Source organism: Phoenix dactylifera, chromosome 1, assembly GCF_051530095.1.
Source record: "Phoenix dactylifera cultivar Ajwa chromosome 1, Ajwa_hap1_PhDact_Kaust_v1.1, whole genome shotgun sequence".
Lineage (NCBI taxonomy): Eukaryota > Viridiplantae > Streptophyta > Magnoliopsida > Arecales > Arecaceae > Phoenix > Phoenix dactylifera.
In genome coordinates, this window is record NC_143190.1 from 54617763 (window position 1) to 54637542 (window position 19780).

The following is a 19780-nucleotide window of genomic DNA, read 5'->3' on the forward strand; positions in this document are numbered from 1 at the left end:
AGTTCAAACAAAAGACAAGCCATTTTGTCCGAGCCTCATCTCTATTGTATCGAGACACCAGCCCAAGTGCAATCCCCATCCCCATCGCCATCCCATCTCCAAAGTTAAATAACCTTATTCTGGATACCCAACCACCACCGTCCTCAGGGGAATGAGGCGTACTTCCCTATACGATACACACCTTTGGCCCACATATATGAAGGGAAGCTAGACTTTCCAGAAGACAACAAAGACCAACGCACAGGGGAAGGGCATGTGTTCCCAATTCCTTAAGCCTAGCCTCGCCATTTGGACCACCCTCCTCACCTCCTTGTGAGAACAGCATCAGATCGACACCTCTCTCTCTCTCTCTCCCCCCTCTTTTTCTCTGTCGAGCCGTTTCAAGCCAGAGAGACTGTCACCAAGCCTACTTCACACCTGCCCTGCTCTTCATCCGACTCTCTCTATCTAAGCACCTTCCTATCCTATATACCATCTCTTCGTCGTTTCCTTAGCCCCCACGTAAAAACCAGTGCCCTCCTTGCGCCGCTGCCACCCTATATAGCCTTGCTTACTCCAAAATACCACTTGCCGTATGTACCATCGTCACTCCTTAACTCCCTACGTTTTCCGGTGTGCTGGATTCCTACAGGAAGCATATTTCTTTGCTTTTCTATAATTATTTTCACTTACTATACATGCCATCACCTTATTAACTCCCCTATGTTTTTCAGTGTGCTGGGCGCGTACCGGATAACACTTGCCATAATTACCTAGCGTTAATAATTTAAGTCCGTATGTTTTCCAGTGTGCTGGACTCACACCGGATGAGCCAACCGGATAACTACCCCCTCCTCGCGAAGCGTAACATGCATGAGCGGCGCCTTTTCACGCGTTTCCCACGGGGTGACGTTCCGATATTCCTCAACTTAGCAATATGCAAAACAATCCAACCATAACAGACAAAGAATTGGACCCGTGTCGTCATTCAGTTTGCCGACGGAGGAGTAACAAACTACGGTATAAACAGTTCCGGAGGAAAAATATTGCTGAAACCTCCGCCTATAAGACCACGTACAAACCGCTCTTCTCCCACCACTCCTTCCACTTGCTCATGGCCACCACCCTCGCCCCAGTTGAAGAAGGAGGGAGCGGAGGAGGAGGAGATCAAACCGAAGGGAGCAGGATGCTCCGCGGGGCATCAGACCGGCGGTCACACTACGCCCTCCTGGGGGTCAACTACGTGGCCCTCTTCGTGGGCACCCTCGCCTCCACGCTCCTCTCCCGGTTCTACTTCGTCCATGGCGGTTCGAAGCGGTGGGTCGCCACCCTCGTCCAGTCGGCCGGCTTCCCTCTACTTCTCGTCCCTATCTATCTCTCTCCCTCGTCTTCTGCCCCCTTCTCTCGCTTCACTCCTCGCCTTTTCGCTCTGTGCGTCCTTCTTGGACTCCTCCTTGGTGTCAACAATCTCTTCATCTCCTGCGGCCAATCGTACCTTCCGGTGTCCACTTATTCTCTTATTCTCTCGTCCCAGCTTGCCTTCATTCTTGTGCTCACAGCTCTTCTCGTTCGCCAGCCGCTAACCTTCTCGAATCTCAACTGCGTCGTTCTTCTTACGCTCGCCTCCATCCTCCTCGCCACCGGCTCCGACTCCGACCGGCCCGCCGGCATCTCCAGCTCGTGCTTCTTCCTCGGCTTCGCCGCCACGCTGGGCGCCGCCGGCCTCTTCGCCGCCTACCTCCCGGCCATGGAATTGGTGTACAGAAAGGTGGACGGGTACCGGATGGTGATGGAGGTGCAGGTGGTGATGGAGGCGGCGGCGGCGGCGCTGGCTGCGGCGGGGGTGGCGGCCGGAGGGAGGTGGAGTGTGGAGGAGCGGTGGGATTTGGGGAAGGCGGGGTACTGGGCGACGATCGCGGCGACGGTGGTGAGCTGGCAGCTGTGCTTCATGGGGACCGCCGGGATGGTGTACTTGACGTCGTCGCTCAACAGCGGGATCTGCATGACGGCGCTGCTGGCTGTGAACGTTCTCGGTGGAGTGGTGACGTTCGGGGACATGTTCGGCGGGCAGAAGGCGGTGGCGCTGGCATTATGCTTGTGGGGGTTCTCTTCATATCTCTATGGGGAGTACAAGAAGAAGAAGAAGAAGAAGGAGGAGGAGGAGGAGGAGGAGGAAGAAGATGGGGAGGGTGAGAAGGGGGAGGTGGCGGTCGTGGTGGCGGAAGGGGACAAGGAAAGGTTGGGCGGCGGGAGCGGTGGAGACGGGGATTTTAAGCTTTGAGTGGTCTAAGGTTGTCTTTGTCTTTGTTTTGTTTTGTTCTTGTTTTTCCTTTCTTTGTAGTGCTAAATGGGGCTGGGTAAGGAGGGTGGTTTAATTTTGTTAGCTAGGTTGCAGGATTACAAGAAGCGAAGTGATTGGCTGCAGAAAAGGAAAGGGTGAGTTGGTTTTAAAGTTCGTTGCTGGAATGATGAATCAATTAAGACCGTCGACAAGCATCTTATAGAATAAAAGATGGGTGTGTGTTATGCGTGCTCATGTGGCTTGGGTCTTGGGTTTGATGTTTTTCTAATTCTGAATCATGCCATCAGTTATTCTAGTGCTTGGTGGTTGGCCAACTTCGAGTAGTATATTAACAACCTGTGCAAGTTGGTTGCTGTGGGATTATTTGAGAGATATAATTGCACTTCACCCGGGTTAGTGTTTCTCATTTTGGCATGGCATCCACATAAAATATCAGGCTCCACTGTTTTTGTCGCCTCTCTCTTGTGCTGTTATGCATTTTAATGACAAGTGCTTGGCTTGATGACACTTTGGATGAAGGTGAGTGGGGCATGTCTCTTTCCTCGCAGAGCACATCAGCCTTTGTTTAACATATAATTTGTTGGTATTCAGACATGAGTGGAAGGCATTTGGTATATACGAGGACTTGTGCTAGGAGCTCGACATAATTTGTTGGTGTTCAACTCATGAACGAGCTCAGTGAGGTCGAGTTTCTGATTTCAGAAAGCCCATGGAATGAACACGCACCCATCGAATCCATTAATTAAACTATTAAAGAAGGGCTATCCAAAGAAATTATTTGTGGATACTTGCAGCTATTATCCAACGAGCGTTCATTAGAACTTAATTTAATTACAGAAGAAAGAGTATCCAAACAAAAATTTGCGGAGTCCAAGTAGTTCAAATCAGAACAAGGTACCAGCTCACGAGACTACAATGTTTCTTGATTGTCATATATGTCAGGGTCTTGGATACAAATTTTGTCTTCACCATGATTTTAGAGGTCAAGGCATTTGAGTGTGACGTCTACACTTTGGTGTCATTCCACTGATTAAAAAAGGCCTTGCAGAACGAGAAACTAAATTTTAGTTTTTTTTTCTTATAAAAAAAAAACTTGTTATGTTGTCCATAAGCTGATGTGAAGGATAACGTCCGTAACAAAAAATTAATAGTCCTCTACTCACCAGTCACGAGACTGCCCCTGTTTCTTGATGGTTACATATGTCAGGGTCTTGGATACAAATTTTGTCTTCACATTTCAGAGGTCAAGGCATTTTGGGGTGAGGTCTATACTTCGGCGTGCAGTCACCATCTAAGTGTAGAAAAAGACCTCGCAGAACGACAAACTAAATTTAGATTTTTTTCTTATCAAAACATCAATACAAACGCATTATTATGTTGTCAACAAGCTGATGTGAGGGATAACATCCATTAACGAAAAATTTAATAATTCTACTTCGAATGTTTGACTGGAGTTTCTTGATGCCATATATGCGACTCCCCAATGCGCCTATCCGCGGTCATCTTCGTTCTCACGCTGCATGCACCACTTTTGACATGTCGTCTTGTCACAAGGAAAAAAAAGTCCACTACCTTGAAGTCTTCCCGTAGATTCCTTGACCTTGAAACAGTGGAGGGAAGTCATCGATGCTCCATTATTTAATGGTATATATCTCTTCTGAAGCATCCGGGTTATTCGCACTCGTCCTCGTCTGTCCGACCAAGCCTCGCCATTGGCTCCGAGATCGTTTGGTTCGAGGTTCTGAAAAGGCCGGGACCAGCGGTCGATAGAAATAAACCAATGCTAGGGTCATGAGTCCCCTGCCACGCTAGCTACGTACAGGGCAACTCGCAGAATTCGGAGGCTGATCGCAAACTTTTTTTTTATATAATATCAAGGTTTATAACATTTTTGCTGAAAAAAGTAATAGCATTCGGAGACTCGCAGATGAGAACATGAACAAGCCAAGAGCCTAAACGAGACCCTGCTATAAGTTAGCTCATTAAGCTAAGATTTGATATAATTAGCTCATTTAATAATTGAGAGTTAAGTTCCACCCAGAATTTTGGCTTTGAGCTACACTTGAGCTACTTGCCATCTATATTTGTTTATGCAGTAAGGACGAGAACTCATTGGGTCTCCTACATCCATATTATGGGTTAATATTTTTTTGCTATTTGTTAGTACAACGATTAAATTATATATATATATATATATATATATATATATATATATATATATATATATATATATATATATATATATATACAAAACTGGAGCAAGTTGAATTTGAGAGAGCTCGGGATACGTCTAACTCAGCTTGTTTACTAGCCAAGCAAAATAAATTCGAACCTAATATGATTGCTTTTTTTTTTTTTTTTTTGGTATAGCGGAGACTCACACTATGTGTGTGGGTATAGCCCATAAAATCAAAAAAAAGTACAGATGCAAGAGAGAAAAAACAAATACGAAGTTCCCCCATACAAAACTTGAGTGATGGGCTGCATAAGACGCCACCCAGTTCGTAGCACTGTTCGCCTTCCCGTAGATGGTGTAGCTCGATAAGAAGCGCACTCGCTCAAAATATGGCAGACGTCGTGGGGCAGCCACATTCCACTAGCTACATACCCCCGATCCTGAATTTACTCAATCATCGTGGCAGTCTCTCTCAAGCAGAATACGGTCTGCACTCCACACCCTTCTCGCATAAGCAAGGCTCTCCCATGTTGCTCTAAGCTCAGCACCCATGACCGACTGATCAAATATTCACCGACCCCCGGCTGCCACGAATTGGTTTGATGACCCTACATTTGAATTGGTTTGACAAGCTGTTGATGCTTCTTCTTTCATCGAGAGGTCAAAAATAGGATAACAAGTCTTTTGGCTAAGTTGTAAGAAAAGTAATAAGTTTTGTGGCTAGATTGCAAGTGGGCGTACCGCCGGCATTTGATTAGCCAGAAATAGGATAATAAGAGGAGATAATGAGAGTAGCTTGGGTTCAGATACTTTGATTTAAAACTTTCGTTACCATTATACCAGTCGTTCGGAAGAAGAAGAATAGGATTAAGTGGGGCTTTGATCAAAGTACTCACGCTACTCCTAGTGGTAAATTGGAGGCCTATTGAAAAATTAAAAGTGAAGAATTTAAAAAGATAAAAACAAAGATAGCTTAAGAATAAACGGTTTTCATCGATCCATGAAAGGATCCATCTTTAGTGTTATAATATAATATTTATAAGTGGCTCTCCTCAACTGCCGTGATAGGTATGCCTATTTAACTATGACTTTTGTATTCACTATTGTACACCACATAGGCTATTATGGTCATATATGGTAGTTAACTTCCCTTCATTTTTCTTATATACTAAGTAGTTGTAACACTTCTCATCGATCCATGAAAGGATCCATCTTTAGTGTTATAATATATATTTATAAATAGCTTTACTCAACCGCCGTGATAGGAATGCCTATTTAACTTTGACTCTTGTACTCACTATTGTACGCCACATAGGCTATTATGGTCATGTATGGTAGTTAACTTCCCTTCATTTTTCTTATATGCTAACTAGTTGTAGCACTTCTTTCATCGATCCATGAAAGGATCCATCTTTAGTGTTATAATATAATATTTATAAATAGCTCTACTCAACTGCCGTGATAGGAATGCCTATTTAACTTTGACTCTTGTCCTCACTATTGTACACCACATAGCCCATTATGGTCATGTATGGTAGTTATCTTCTCTTAATTTTTCTTATATACTAAGTAGTTGTACCACTTTTCTCATATTTTGAATAGTGATATAGATAGAGGTAAGATAATGCGACTACCTACTCTGCCATATTTTTGGTAGTTATAAGACAGATGCAACTATTTGACTCCTTTTATGTATGGATATTGGTAACAATTAGCCAACCATTATCTTTATACTCCGCTTCACAAAGGCTTTGTCCTATATCGATAAGTTTTATCTTCCTTTGCCTACACTATATTCGTTTGACCTACACTATTGATATTTCGGTCTATGCCTTTCTTGGTGTATTGGTCTTTAGATCACTGTCGTTCGTCTGGATATAGTGTAAACACAATCCTATTGTCAAATTGGTACAGAAACTCTTATTCAATTATTTAGGTTATTCCTGACATCATTATAAGTCTAAAATTTCTGGCTTGACTTTAGTAATATGTATTGCTAGGATGAACCTTTTATTTGGGGTATAGAGTATGAGAAAAGTTGTTGTATCTTGGGCATAGTCATTTATGTCTTTTCTTCCTTCATCTTTTGTTGGGATATAGATAGCGGAGAGATAATGAAATGCGCTATTTTATTCTTACCAGGAGGCGCTAGATCTCAAGTAAGATGGTAATGATCCGAACAAGCAGCAGACTCTCTAGTACAATATATCTACTGGAGGAGAAATTACTGTCTACACTATATACACCATGTCAGTCGTGCGCACAGGCAATCACTGAGATGCATCGGCATGAGTTCCATTTATCACACACTCATATGTGTGATTGGCCCATCCGAATACGTCTTGCTTATTGGCGGCATGCAGAGCCACGCTTGTAAGTGCATAATATAATTTTTATGTATCAGAGAGGATCTGAACCCTAAAATAATTTTTGTGCACATTCAATGTACTCTCATATAATTAGATAATAAAAAAATGAATGGTTGAGGCGAGGTCCTCTGATATAGTTAGCCAAAACCTGAAACACTGACAGAATTATCCATATTGCCCTTACGTGCATCACACGTGCTTAACCTATAATGCTAATGTGTGTGTGTGTGTGTATATATATATATATATAAAGAAACAAGATCAGGTCGCTGTCCATCTAATCCCATCCCGAAGCGCCCGCGGTGGTTTCCACGTCGTTAAAAAGGTCGGCTTTGTGATTAGATTCGGGTTTTCACTTTATTTGAAGCCGAAGATTTGATTTTCATTTTTTTAATCTTTTGTAACTTGGGGGTTTGTGCGTGTCGCCTTCTGGAATAGCCGGATCGAGAAAATATTAAACGTTTGGAGGCATGCATTAGTGTGCGCATCATCTTCTGTTGGATTATAGCACATTAGATCATGGATATGTAGAGGCACAAATGATATCGGAATACTTAATAGCCTCATCTAATTACTTTATAATAATTAGATATGGTTTCAAATTAAGTTTTTGATTGCTTTCTTACTGCATCAAGCTTTGAGTGAGCTAGGGTCAAATCTAAAAACCGAATAAAATGCAAATATACTTTTCCAACTTTAATCTTTGAAAAGCAAACAAACTTTATTCCCATTGACATGCTGCAGGAAAGACCAGTAGACTTTGCTATCATACTGGACTCAAATCAAGATCCATTACGCATATTTTATTTTTTCGAATAGTTTGAAGCACCCAACATCGAAAGCGACCTCGAGTGAATGGAATCAAATCAAATTCTAAAATAGCTTAGCATCTGGTGTCCCGATATCGCCCTAGGACATCGATACTGGGACCATCGATCATTTATCGTTATAAAACACAACTTGTGCTTATCCATGATCTCAACAGGTTATTAAAAGTGGGCATTGATGTGATCATGGCCCAATTTTAATATGTCAAAGAAGTAGCAACATGGATTAGAAATATTGGCATATCATTTCCCTTCACCACTTTAAAAAGCATGAACTGTGATGGGCCATCATCATGTCCAGCCCGGTTCTTTTGCCTCTTTAAGCACGCTCATCATGCATTGGATGAGTGGAAAGGCATGAATTTAAGGTTCGCCACCATGACAGAAACGACATGTAGTGGCCAGAAATCAAAGACAAGGGCAATCTTATTCCTATAGAAAACAAAAATAATGACGTGGATCATAGCTCAAAGCCTCCACCTTCATCACATGATGTTAACCATCATGAACATAAGTATGAAATAATTTAGCAGCGGACCAGCCAAAGTGGTATAACAACATCAGTTCTGGTGTAACAACATCATTGCACTCCACTCTGTAGGCAGTATTTATATAGACATTGGGCGAGATTGAAAGATAATTTAATTTTTTTCTTTTTGTTTTTTGATCTAAAGCATTTTTTTGAATATTTTCGTCTACGAGAGCATAGCTGCATGAAAAAAAAGAGAGGCTATTTACAAAGATATACAGGAAATTTTGCAAGTTTGAAAGCAAAATGATATACTTCCGAAATTATCTAGGGTGTTATACGAAAAAATCTAAATATAGAATAAGTAAAGCAAAGAAAGAACATACAAGAGTTATAGAGTTTAGTCTACGACTTTCATCCATAGATGAAGATGATATTTGCAGAAAGCACACTATTAATGGAAGAGCACAGAGACGATGAGAAAAAAAAAATCGAGTATAATTTTTCCCAACGGAACCCTAAAATCCCCAAATAATAAAGAGAGAGTCCCGACCATGCCTAAAAAACGTTGCTACTGTACGAATAATTCAAAGAATTCAGCTGGAGAATTTCTCCGGAATCCCTGAATGGATTTTTTTTTTTTTTTTTATGGGTACACCTGAATGGGCCTAGAAGAAGCGTTGGGCTTCAATTTGGGCCCGAGAGAGAGGCCCTGTACCCATGGTATTCTCTGAGATGCCCAATAACGTGATGGCTGGGATATTACTAATTCGAGCCATCTTTCCAAGTCGAAGCACAAGATGAAATCCTGTCCCATATTTACTTCTTTTGGAGAAAAGCTGCCCATATTCCATCAAATTCCAGCCGGCTTTTCTGAAACAACGTATCCAATTTGCCTGGATGCTCGCACTAGCTTAATTGTTCCCACAAACTCTTTGACACACACAGCAAAAGAACAGTTGATTCAAATACACACACACACACACCAATTCAATCTACAACGCTTAACAAAGAACAGGCAACTAAAGCCTCCTGAGAAATACCGGCAACTCAGATTGTGCAGCACTATGAGAAACGAATGAATCCATGAAGCCATGTTAGAAGAAGCAGTCGTGGTCGGGTGAGCGCGCCTGCATCAATTTTTGTGCACCCATTGCGGCCTTTTCTTGAACGGGTGGTGGGTGCGGCTGATGGCGACCAGCAGAAGAAGCTGAAGGCCCTGATGGTTGGGGTGGTGACTGACCCCAGCCCGCGACCCCGCAGGTCAGAGGTGGGGGTCCTTCATGGGTGAACATGGTGAAGAACCCTCCGAAGCAGCAAACTTGGATCTCCCACCGCATTTCCAATGGCGAGTTGGAGAGGCTCAAGAGGCTCTTTCCGACGGTCTTGGAGGTTCCGGTGGAACAGTTGGAGGAATCAAGGTCAGACTCGATGGAGAAGGCTGTTCTGATGCGGAGCCTTGGCCGGCGGGTTCCGATTGACTAGATTGCTAAGAAGCTGAAAGCTGGGGGGGCGACTGAGCTACAATGTCGATTGTCTCCCTTTGGCAGAGGATCTTAAAGTTGGCCGTTTCGCTTCAGAGAAAGATCGGGAGGCAGCCCTTGCAGCCGGCCCGTGGTTGGTGGCTGGCCAGCCACTTGCTATAGAGCGGTAGCGGCCGAATTTTGTTCCCAGCCCCGATTCCATTGGAAGGGTAGTCCTCTAGATGCGATTGCCTGGTCTCCTAATGGAATACTGGAAAAAGGAAGTCATTTTTCGAATCATGGCGACGGCCGGGAGGCCCCTAGAACTCGATAGTGTCGCAGCCCAGGGGAGGAGGCTTGGTTTCGCCAGAGTACGAATTGAGCTCGACGCCAAATCCCCTCTCGTTTCGGGCACGCTCGTTAAGGGAACCACGGTGGGATTTGAGGTTGAGTTCTGGCACTTCGTCTTCTCATATGAAAATTTGCCTGCTCACTGCTCCAAATGCGGTCGAATCGGCCATGGTGCCCCCGATTGCGGCTTCTCATCCTCAGCTCAGGCGGAGAGGGAGCCAAGAGTAGAGCAGAGGCCGGAGGCGGCGGAGGTCCCACTAGTGGCGTGCGGGCAGAGTGGGAAGGGGAGCTTTGGGGAGGACCCTTCACTAGTATATGGCCCCTAGTTGGCCACCAACCGAGTCAGGCGTCCAAGGGCTCCCAAAGAAGGGAGACAGTCGAGGAAGATGGATGGGGAGGGAGCAGAGGCTGTCTCAGTCCAACCGTAGTCCTCTGCCAACGCCTCCCAGAGTCCCGGAGGGATGGGAGCATCCTCGCCGGCATCTCCTCACTTGGAGGGGTGGGCGAAACCTACGAAGATCGCCCGTCAGAGATCACCGGAGAAGGCAAACCAGGTCGTGGACTCGGGTTCGCAAGCGGACGTAGTGGGTCAACTCGGGGTCTGTTCCAAGTCAAGCGACCAGGCCAGGCTGCAGGACGACTGTGGGCTGGCCCGACGACCCACCGACTATATCTGGGCGGGGCCCAACGCCCCAGAAGCCCGCCTAAGTCAAGGCGGGTTGCGGGGCCGAGCGGCGAAGGGCCGGGCCCTTTGAGCGCTGGGATAGCCTGCTCCTGCGAGCGGATTTCAGTCGCGGGTGATCGTCCGCACCCGACCAACGAAGAGGCGCCACCCTCCTCCCTCCTCGGCGGAGCGCGTGGGGACAGGCCGCGTCCATCTACCCCGTGTGGCCGGCGGGGGGGATGATGCTGGTGGTGCGCCCGACGGCAGCGGGGTGCGGGAAGGCGGCGAGACGAGGCGCTCCCTGTGCCGAACCTTCTCCGCGGTGGCAGACCGGGCGGCGCTCTCGGTGGTGGCTTCACAAGGGTCGGCGGCTGCGGTCTCCCACCCCGGGGAGTCAAGGGACGGCCTTGCCGACGGTGCTCAGAGGGGATTGCTGAGATCCTGCTCCGTGCAAAGGATGGAGGCACTATAGCATGCCATTTGGCACAGAACACAGTGAATGTTGAAAGGGCTAAGGGGGGCATGTCCAGCTTCTTCTTCAGCTAATGTCTACTGTGAATGGGCCGAAAGTGGGGGTTTCAATGGAGACCAGCGGCCACGAGCTTCTTGGAGGGGGAGGCCCCGTGGGCAAGGGCTGTGCCGATCTAGCTTGTGACTTATGAAGATCTTGATTTGGAACTGTAGGGGGCGGCAAAACTCTCCTTCAAGTCCTCCTTCAGAAGAGTACTTTAAGTCAATAATCCGAATATTTGCTTTTGTGTGAGACACGACACTTCACTGCTACATGGGAGTCCTTAGTGGAGTCAATAGGGCTATCAGGGGGGATTTTGCTACTATGGAAGCATGGGATAGCTATGGTGGATGTCTTCCGTGACTACCCCCAACAAATAGTAATGGTAATCTTTGAATCAAATTCTGCACCGTGGGTCTTTTGTGGTGTTTATGCCTGTACAGGTTATAGGTCAAGAAGAAGACTGTGGGAAGAGGCCTCTACTGTTGTTTCCCAGGGGGCCCCTACTCTGCTGGCGGGGGACTTCAACTGTATTATGGGGCCATCCGAGAAGAGAGGGGGTAGACAAGATGGAGAGAAGGATATTCGGGGAGTTCTTATCTAAGAATGGGTTGGCGGACGTTGGATTCTCGAGAGCGCAGTTCACATGGTGTAACAACAAGGATGACCGTGCCAGGGTGTGAGAGAGAATTGACAGGGCAGTTGCGTCGCCGTGCTGGATTCAGCACTTTCCGGCTTTCCAGGTTAGTCACCTTGCTCTGATTGCCTCTGACCACTGTCCACTCCTGATCTCTACAGCTGACCAGTCGCACCATCGCCCCCTTTACTGATTTGAGTGTCTGTAGCTGGAGTACCTCCATTCTTGGGAGATAGTCAAACAAGCCTGGTCCATGCCAGTGACAGGCAACGCCATGCAGTGGGTCTCACGCAGGTTGGAGCTCACCAGGCGCAAACTATGCAAATGGAACCAGGAGACTGTAAGGGACATATTTAGGAGATTGGAGGAGGTGGAGGCTTCCATTACTGAGTTATAGGGGAGGGAGGACAGATTGGGTTGCTTGCCTGAGGATGACATGCGTGCTCTGCGGCAGAGGCTTGCCGAACATCACTCTCTCCTGAGATAGCATAAGGTATTTTGGAGGCTGAAATCACGAATCTAGTGGTTGCAGGAGGGGGATAGGAACACTCGATTCTTCCATAGATCTACTATCATCAGGAGGCAGAGGAGTATGATCCGATCTCTGTAGGATGGGGCAAGGTCTTGGTTGCAGGAGGAGAGCTCGATCAGACGCCTCTTGGTGGACTTTTTTCGATCGAGATTGACTGAGGAGGGGGACTCGAATGACGGGGAGGGTTTTTCGCGGCCGGACACTACAGTGGGGATGTCGGAGAATGCATGCCTGATTGTGGAGGTGATGGAGCCGAATATTAGGGGGCAGTCTGGGCCTTGGGGCAGGACAAATCCCTTGGGCCTGATGGATTCCCCCTCCTCTTCTTCAAGAGATATTGGGGCATTGTCGGAAGAGCGGTGATAGAGGCGGTCCAGCTATTTTTTAGGTCAGCAGCTATATCAGATGACTGGAAGGCGACATTTGTCACCTTGATCCCGAAGCGACGCGATGCAGTAGAGCCCAACCACTACAGATCCATCAGTCTTTGCGCCACCCTATACAAGATGGTGGCAAAGATTATAGTTCACAGGTTATAGCATTTACTTCTCCGTTTGATCTACCTAGAGTAGGGGGCATTCGTAGTTAGTTGGTGCATTACCAACAACATCATGATAGCCTAGGAGATGATGTAGGACCTGCAGAGAACGCCACGACGGCAGTGTTATATGGCAGTGAAGCTCGATATGGAGAGAGCCTACGTCAGAGTTTAATGTTGCTTTTTTTGGAGGGCGATGGTGAGCCTTGGCTTCCACGAGACCTAAACTTCCTAGGTCATGGGGTGTGTGCAGAGGCTACTATTCTCCATCCTTGTCAACGGCACGCCATTGCCCTTCTTTTGGTCATCTATTGAACTGCACCAGGGTTGTCCCTTATCTCGATACTTATTTATCATATGTATTGATGTTTTGTCTCGTGCCCTACGACATGCTTGTGGGGAGCAGGCGCTGGAGGCCTATGTCCCGGCCCCTAGCGCTCGCCCGATCACTCATCTCTTTTTTGTAGATGATTGCATCCTCCTGGCCAGGGCTAGGCCCAGGGATGCCATTGTGCTTTAGAGAGTCCTAGAGGACTAATGCTCAGCTTCGGGCTAGAGGGTAAATCTCCAGAAATCTACCATTGTCTTTAGCTCGAAGACTGAGGTGCGGCTGCGCCAGAAGATCAGGGGGTTACTTGGCATGAGGGAGAAGGACGGGTTGTGGAGCTATCTGGGAGTCCCCATCACTGGAAGGAGGTTGCGAGTCTTAGACTGTTAGGATATGGTGCACCAAGTACAATAGAGATTGGAGGGTTGGAGGGCGGCCTTGCTCTCCATGATGGGCAGGATGATCCTGGTCAGATCGGTGCTATGCTCTATGCATACCTACATGATGTCCAACACCATGGTCCCAAAGACGGTGTTGATGAGGATTGAAAGGCTTGCCCGGGACTTCATCTAGGAGATCTAGGGCGGGGGCCAGGGGGTGCACTTGGTGGATTGGTCATCGGTATGCCAACCGACTAGGACAGAGGGGCTGGGTGTCCAGTCTCTCCTGACCAGGAGTGATATGCTGATTGCCCGGCATATTGCCAGGTTTATCTTGGAGCCGCAGTGTTTTCGGAGTTAGACGATGCTCGCCCAGTATGGTCGGATAGGGAGTAGTGGCACTCCATCCGGTGGTCAGAGAGCTTCACCGATTTAGTGTGAGATCTGCAGGTACATGCCCATGATCCTGGCTAGATGCAGGTGGCTGATTGGTGATGGCTAGAGTGTGGACCTGGTGGAGGATGCATGGGTGGACGACCTCTTGATGAGATGCTGGCCGACCCTTATCAGTGTTGAGGCTGTGGAGGGAGCTCGGGTGTGTGACCTTCTTCTCCTGGAGGAGGGGGTGGGATACTCTCCAGATTGACCAGCTGTTCAGTGAGCCACTTGCTAAGAGGATTAGATCGCTCCCTGCTTCGGAGCACCCCGGCCCCAATATCAGGGTCTGGGGCACATCATGCAGGACCAGAGTCACGATGGCCGACATTTGCTGCATAGCCCAGGGTGGTGAGCAGTTGGTGGTAGATTTCAGCTGGATCTGGCGTTTTGGAATGCACCCCAGAGTGGCCTTATTCCTTTGGAAGATCGCTTAGGGTCGGCTACCGACGAGACTGCTATTGTGTGGGAGGGGCATATGTATCCAGTCCCAGTGCTCCGAGTGTCAGACAGAGAAGTCGCTGGACCATGCCATTTTCTAGTATCACCGGGCGAGGAGGGTCTGGAGGCGGGCAGAGTTCCCCATGGAGATCTGGTGTCTTGCATCTTCTTTCCTGTAGGTGCTTGGGCGTATGGTCGGATCCTTGCAGTCCAGATCGGAGGTGGTGTGTGCTACCTATACCGCCTAACAGATTTAGCTTGCGAGGAACGCATGGACCTTTGGGGAGCGAGGCCCCCCCCCCCCCCCCCCCCCCCCCCGGGGTGGTGGTGGAGAGAGCACGACTGTTGGCGATGGAGGTCTCTCAGGCGATCCATTCGGATAGACCTTTGATAGCTCGGGACATCTGGGGCTTTACCTCTGCTCGTAGAGCACCTCGCGTGGTGTTTTTCACCTGGGAGCCCCCACCCCCGAGTTTCCTCAAGGTCAATTTTAATAGTTGCGTCCTGCAGGTTGGTGACAGGGGTGGTGCAGGTTTTGTTGTCAGAGGCCCAGACTCCAGGGTAATTGCTGCTGGGGGTTGTCAGCTGTTTGACACCTCCGTGTAACGTGCAACGTGTGGGCCAAAGATATTCTCTTGGAGGGTGACATGGCGACGGTCATTGGTTGGGTTTTACATGCGCGTCAGGTGGGGTCAGTGATCACCACTCACTATTGAGAGACATCCGGGCCATGTTGTGTGATGGAATGGTTATTTAGGCGAAGCATATGTTTAGGAAGGTAAATGGGGATGTTAGAATGCCTTGAACCTCAATATCTAGGCCCTTCTGGTTATGAATCTGGTGGTGCACCATGACCGGAGAAACCTGCTTCTTCCATGACCGCAGAGATCCAGTTGGAACTTGGGCCGCCCATCAGAGGCGAAGATCGCCCAATGGAGTTCAATGTACCCTGAAGTATATTCTTGTTATCTTTGTCGGTCAGATTTTTGAATCATGAGTGTAAGAAACTTCTTTTTTCAAGATATGACGACAATAACGATATCAAGACTGACTTGATTTTGTTCTCCTTCACTCCCTCTCATAGTTCATGATTTCGAGCATATTGTTTGGGATCCCAGTTCCAGCCAATGGTTTCGGAACTGAGTCGCTAAGAAATGGTGAACTGCCATGTTTTTCTTCACAGAAGAACAGCACAGGGTGTCAATCTCTTTCTCTCTATATATCAACCACAACAACAACAACAGCAAAAATCTTTGCAGGATTTTTTTCTACAAAATTTAGGGATAGGAATTCTAGAGAGACCTTTATTTTCTGAAAAAATGATAGAAAGCAATAAAACCACACCCGTAGAACAAACAAACCTTTAGAACAGAAGGAAGCATTGAACTTGACGCATGGCGGAGCAATGGCTTCCAAGTCCCTATAAATAGGATGCAGAGATGGCCTAAAATTAGAGGTAAAAACTAGGAACTAACTAGCTAAGACGTCGAAGCCACTGCAAGAAAAACTCTTTTTTTTTGGATGAAGGGAAGGCAGAGCCACCCAATTTATTAGAAATAAACAGAACTTTTACAATGCGTTTACATGAAAGTAAGCCAACTAATTTACAAGAGGCTTATTGGAAGCTGAAGCAAATAACAAATCAGCATGAAAACATGAACCAAAGCAGAGGAAATCAGGGGACAAAAGGATGTGGGTCAAGATGGACGTGAATAGCAAGGCAACGGAGAACAGTCTCCAAAAGAAGGCTGGATTCAGAGCGAGAATTGAGATCTTAATCTGTAGCCTTTAGTTTTTCTGAATGCTAACGCATGGTAAACAACGGCGTAGATTTTTTTTTCTGTGTGTGCAATCTTGTTTTTTTTTTTTTGCTTGAATGTGTGCAATCTTGTTCGTCGACAGGATGACAGAACAATCCACGTTCGCTTTAACTTTTGACTGGGGCCGGCTTTCTTGACCTGGACCGGTCTAACTTGACCCAATCCAGTCAACACACTTATAGTATTCACGAGTCAGGTATCAATCAGTACGGGCGGATTTGTGGTGGAGCCTCCCAAGCTATCAGGTGAGGATATTTAGGTTAAATAGACAACTTAACAAGTTAAGGGAATATGAGTTATTAAATGGTATACAAGCTGAAGGGAAGGAAGGAAAGGTGGGGTAGCAACCGGTGGAGTCAGGTCTGAGTTGCGTCAAATTCCATCTGAAAAAAAAAATCTCCCAAATTATATCCAACCCATTTATAATTATGTTAAAAAATTCATATCTCGTTCATTATTTTTTGCAGATCCATGTCCAATCCACTAGTGCAGTTAGAAACATCAATCATTAGTTATCGATCTAAAAAGGTAAAAATGAAATAATGCAAAAACTAGAGAATCAAAAATTGGATGACTAAATATAATATGCGTGCGCGAGAAAGAGAGAGCGATCAATGGAGAGGAGAAAACGTGATAAATTCTAAATATGATGAACCTAATTACACAAGAAACCTTAACCATTTAGGTTTTGGTCTCAGTCATCTATAACAATTCTCTCTCACATTAATCATTCCATATGGGGCTAATTAAATAGTGTATGTGATCTTCAACTTGTTCTTCCTAATCATCCTAATGAGACTTATTCTAGGTGTTGAGGATTTGCCTAATCTATTCAGGATGAACCATGCATGGGATCTAGGGGCCAATACTAAAATAAATTCGTTCACAACTGGTGATCCCAGGTAAACCTAACTAAATTACAACCCTCGCGTACTCCCATAAATTCCATTCCGGAAAAACTTGTTAATTCCCCGCAGGAATGAATAGGTTACCAAGTTTGAGTTAAAAATTTCCACCCTAGAGGAATGTGGCCTTGTGCTACCTAACTCCTTTTTTTGCTTTTTGGCTTGCAAGATGAAGTGAAGAGTTCGTCTCTTCTAGCAGGAAAAATCACTTATGCTGCAAGGAAAAAATCTAATCTTTTGTCTCGTACAGCAGACGTAGCTCTGGACTCAGGTCAAGACAAAATTCTATGGCAGCTGGATAGCTCTGGTTAACTTCTCAGCCACTCTATACAATTTTCTTGATTCTAGAGGTTTGAATGTGCTACTAAATAAGTTGAAGCTTGGTCGAGATTTTGGTGGCTATGTTTTGGGCGCTGATGCTCGTGAATCTTCCGATCATATATTTGTTGCTCTTAGGTTCGGACTGGGTTTTGTGATGGCTTAAAATGTCCCTCTTGTTCCTCAAAGCCTAGCTGAAATTTGCCCTTCATGGAGCCAACAATATTTCTAACCAGCAGGATGGACACCCATGTTATGGATTTAAACACAGGACGTTATATATAACTTGTTGGTTTGCTAAGGGGTGGTGCTATGAAAACTTTGAGCCCTAACCTGGATCTATTAGTGCGCTCGTTCTAAACTCTGGCACAAATTCTATGAATCCAAGACTCAAGCTGGTTCTTAATTTAAGCAGCAGAGAGATTTCAATCTGGCGATCAGGTATTTTTAACTTCGGCTTGATTTGAGTCAGCTTAAACTTAGCTAAGAGGAGCCTCCAATTCGCCAACTCTAAATGGATCTTACTGAGTTAGATCCTATTGGATTTGGACTTAGACACAATAATCAAAGTTAATTCAAGTCAAGATTTTAAGACTTGATTCTTTCTAGAGAAAAAAGAAAAAAAAAGACTTGGAGGATGCAACAATATTATTCATGACTGATGTACTAGGTAGATGTATCTTGCAGCACTGGCAAACCAACCTGCAGGCCTATTTCCATATAATATTCATACGTATGCAGAGTCAAGAGTCGCCAAAAAAATTCAGAAGTCATTTACCGAAAAAATAATATATATCAGAAGTTCCAAATATCACTGCAACCAAGGTGTAGGTATCTCATACAACATAACCATCTCTCTCTATCCTTCAGTCAGAGGGAGATGGATATGTTGTATGAGATACCTACGTCTTGGCTTGAGAGAGTGATGGCTTGAGAGAGCCCTCTCCGCCATCCCAGGTGCCGGTTTCCCCGAATACTTCCCTTCATACTTTTATTAAAACCAGGGTGGGTCTCCCTCCCTTTCTCATAAAAAAAAACATGTATCCATCTCTCTCTCTCTCACACACACACAAACACTGGTTATATCCAAGGAGCCCACCAGGACGGGGAGCAAGCATGCGTTTCTACAGCGAGAGGCGTGCTCATGGAGAAGAGATTATTGCCATCGGTCTCTTTGGATCCTTTCAAAACCTCTGCCTCGGCCGCGATGCTGCCTCCATTCACAGCCCTCTTCCATCCCCACCAAAAAGACCATGTTGGCTTCGACCGGACCGGCAGACCAAGAGGAAGAGGCCTGCGTCGGTCCATGCACTCACCAATCACGTCACGCACGGCCGCGCGACCGACCGGCCCTTCCCCAATTCGTCCTTATTCGCCTGCCACCGCCACGGCAAACAGCCTCCGCAGGACCACAGGAACAGGAACCAGATCACGTACTCGACTCCCCACACACGCACAAGCACGCACCATCTCCTCACGCGGCACGTACGAGTTCCACGATGGGGCCCGCTCTCGAACTCGTCCCGGGGGAAGGAGACAGAGGACTCGAATCTCTAAGAGTCGTGTCGTTTAGCTGCCGCGATTGTCGTCGCCCTGCGACGACAACGACCGTGCGATTCGCTGCCGAGAATTCTATTTTTCTATAGTTCCAGTAGGGAAATACAATCATGTACTGTGCTTCAAAAGAGAGAGATAGAGAGAGAGAGAGAGGCTATGGAGGTTTTGAGGACGAGTAGGCCGTGCCATTTTGCCTGCAAATCCATTCAGCTTGCGTGTTTTTCCGTGGGTACAAGAAGGTCTCAATCACGGTTCCTGCACACATAGGCAGAAGGCACGCGGCAGTACAAGTTTATGGTCACATTTAATTCTTTTAAGTTTTAGCACCTAGATCAGCTAAATCAACTTAAATTATTTAAGGGGCCACAACGCTTGATTACCAACATTTATTTTGTTGGCATGCCTTTCTTCATGAGTTCGAGTCTTTTTAAAATGCCTGTCATATTTTCGATCTGATTGGGGGATTATAAAGTTTACCATTAATTTTTCGATTAATTGTAATTACAATGATTGAATTTTATTAGCATCTTTTTGGTTTACCGAGTTACTGTTGGAACGATGCTTCGTTCAATTTTTACTATCCCAATAGTAAAACAACCGTACAATAAGAGGAACATACTTCAATGTAAGCAAATTTTCAAATTCCAAGCTAAACTATGACCTCTAAACTGATCTAAGTAGGGGGAGAAAAAAAAAGGAGGAAAAATAAGTGTTGCCCACCTAATTAGAGACGCCTCACCATTGCAACTATAATCACCCTAATACTGGGAAAGAAAAC

At 46.1% G+C, this 19780-nt stretch overlaps 1 pseudogene; it reads left to right on the forward strand.

Annotated features, from left to right (window-relative positions):
- The first annotated feature begins 359 nt into the window (after positions 1–359).
- On the forward strand, positions 360–3113 carry LOC103714187 (putative purine permease 4 pseudogene; annotated as a pseudogene).
- The last annotated feature ends 16667 nt before the right edge of the window (positions 3114–19780 follow it).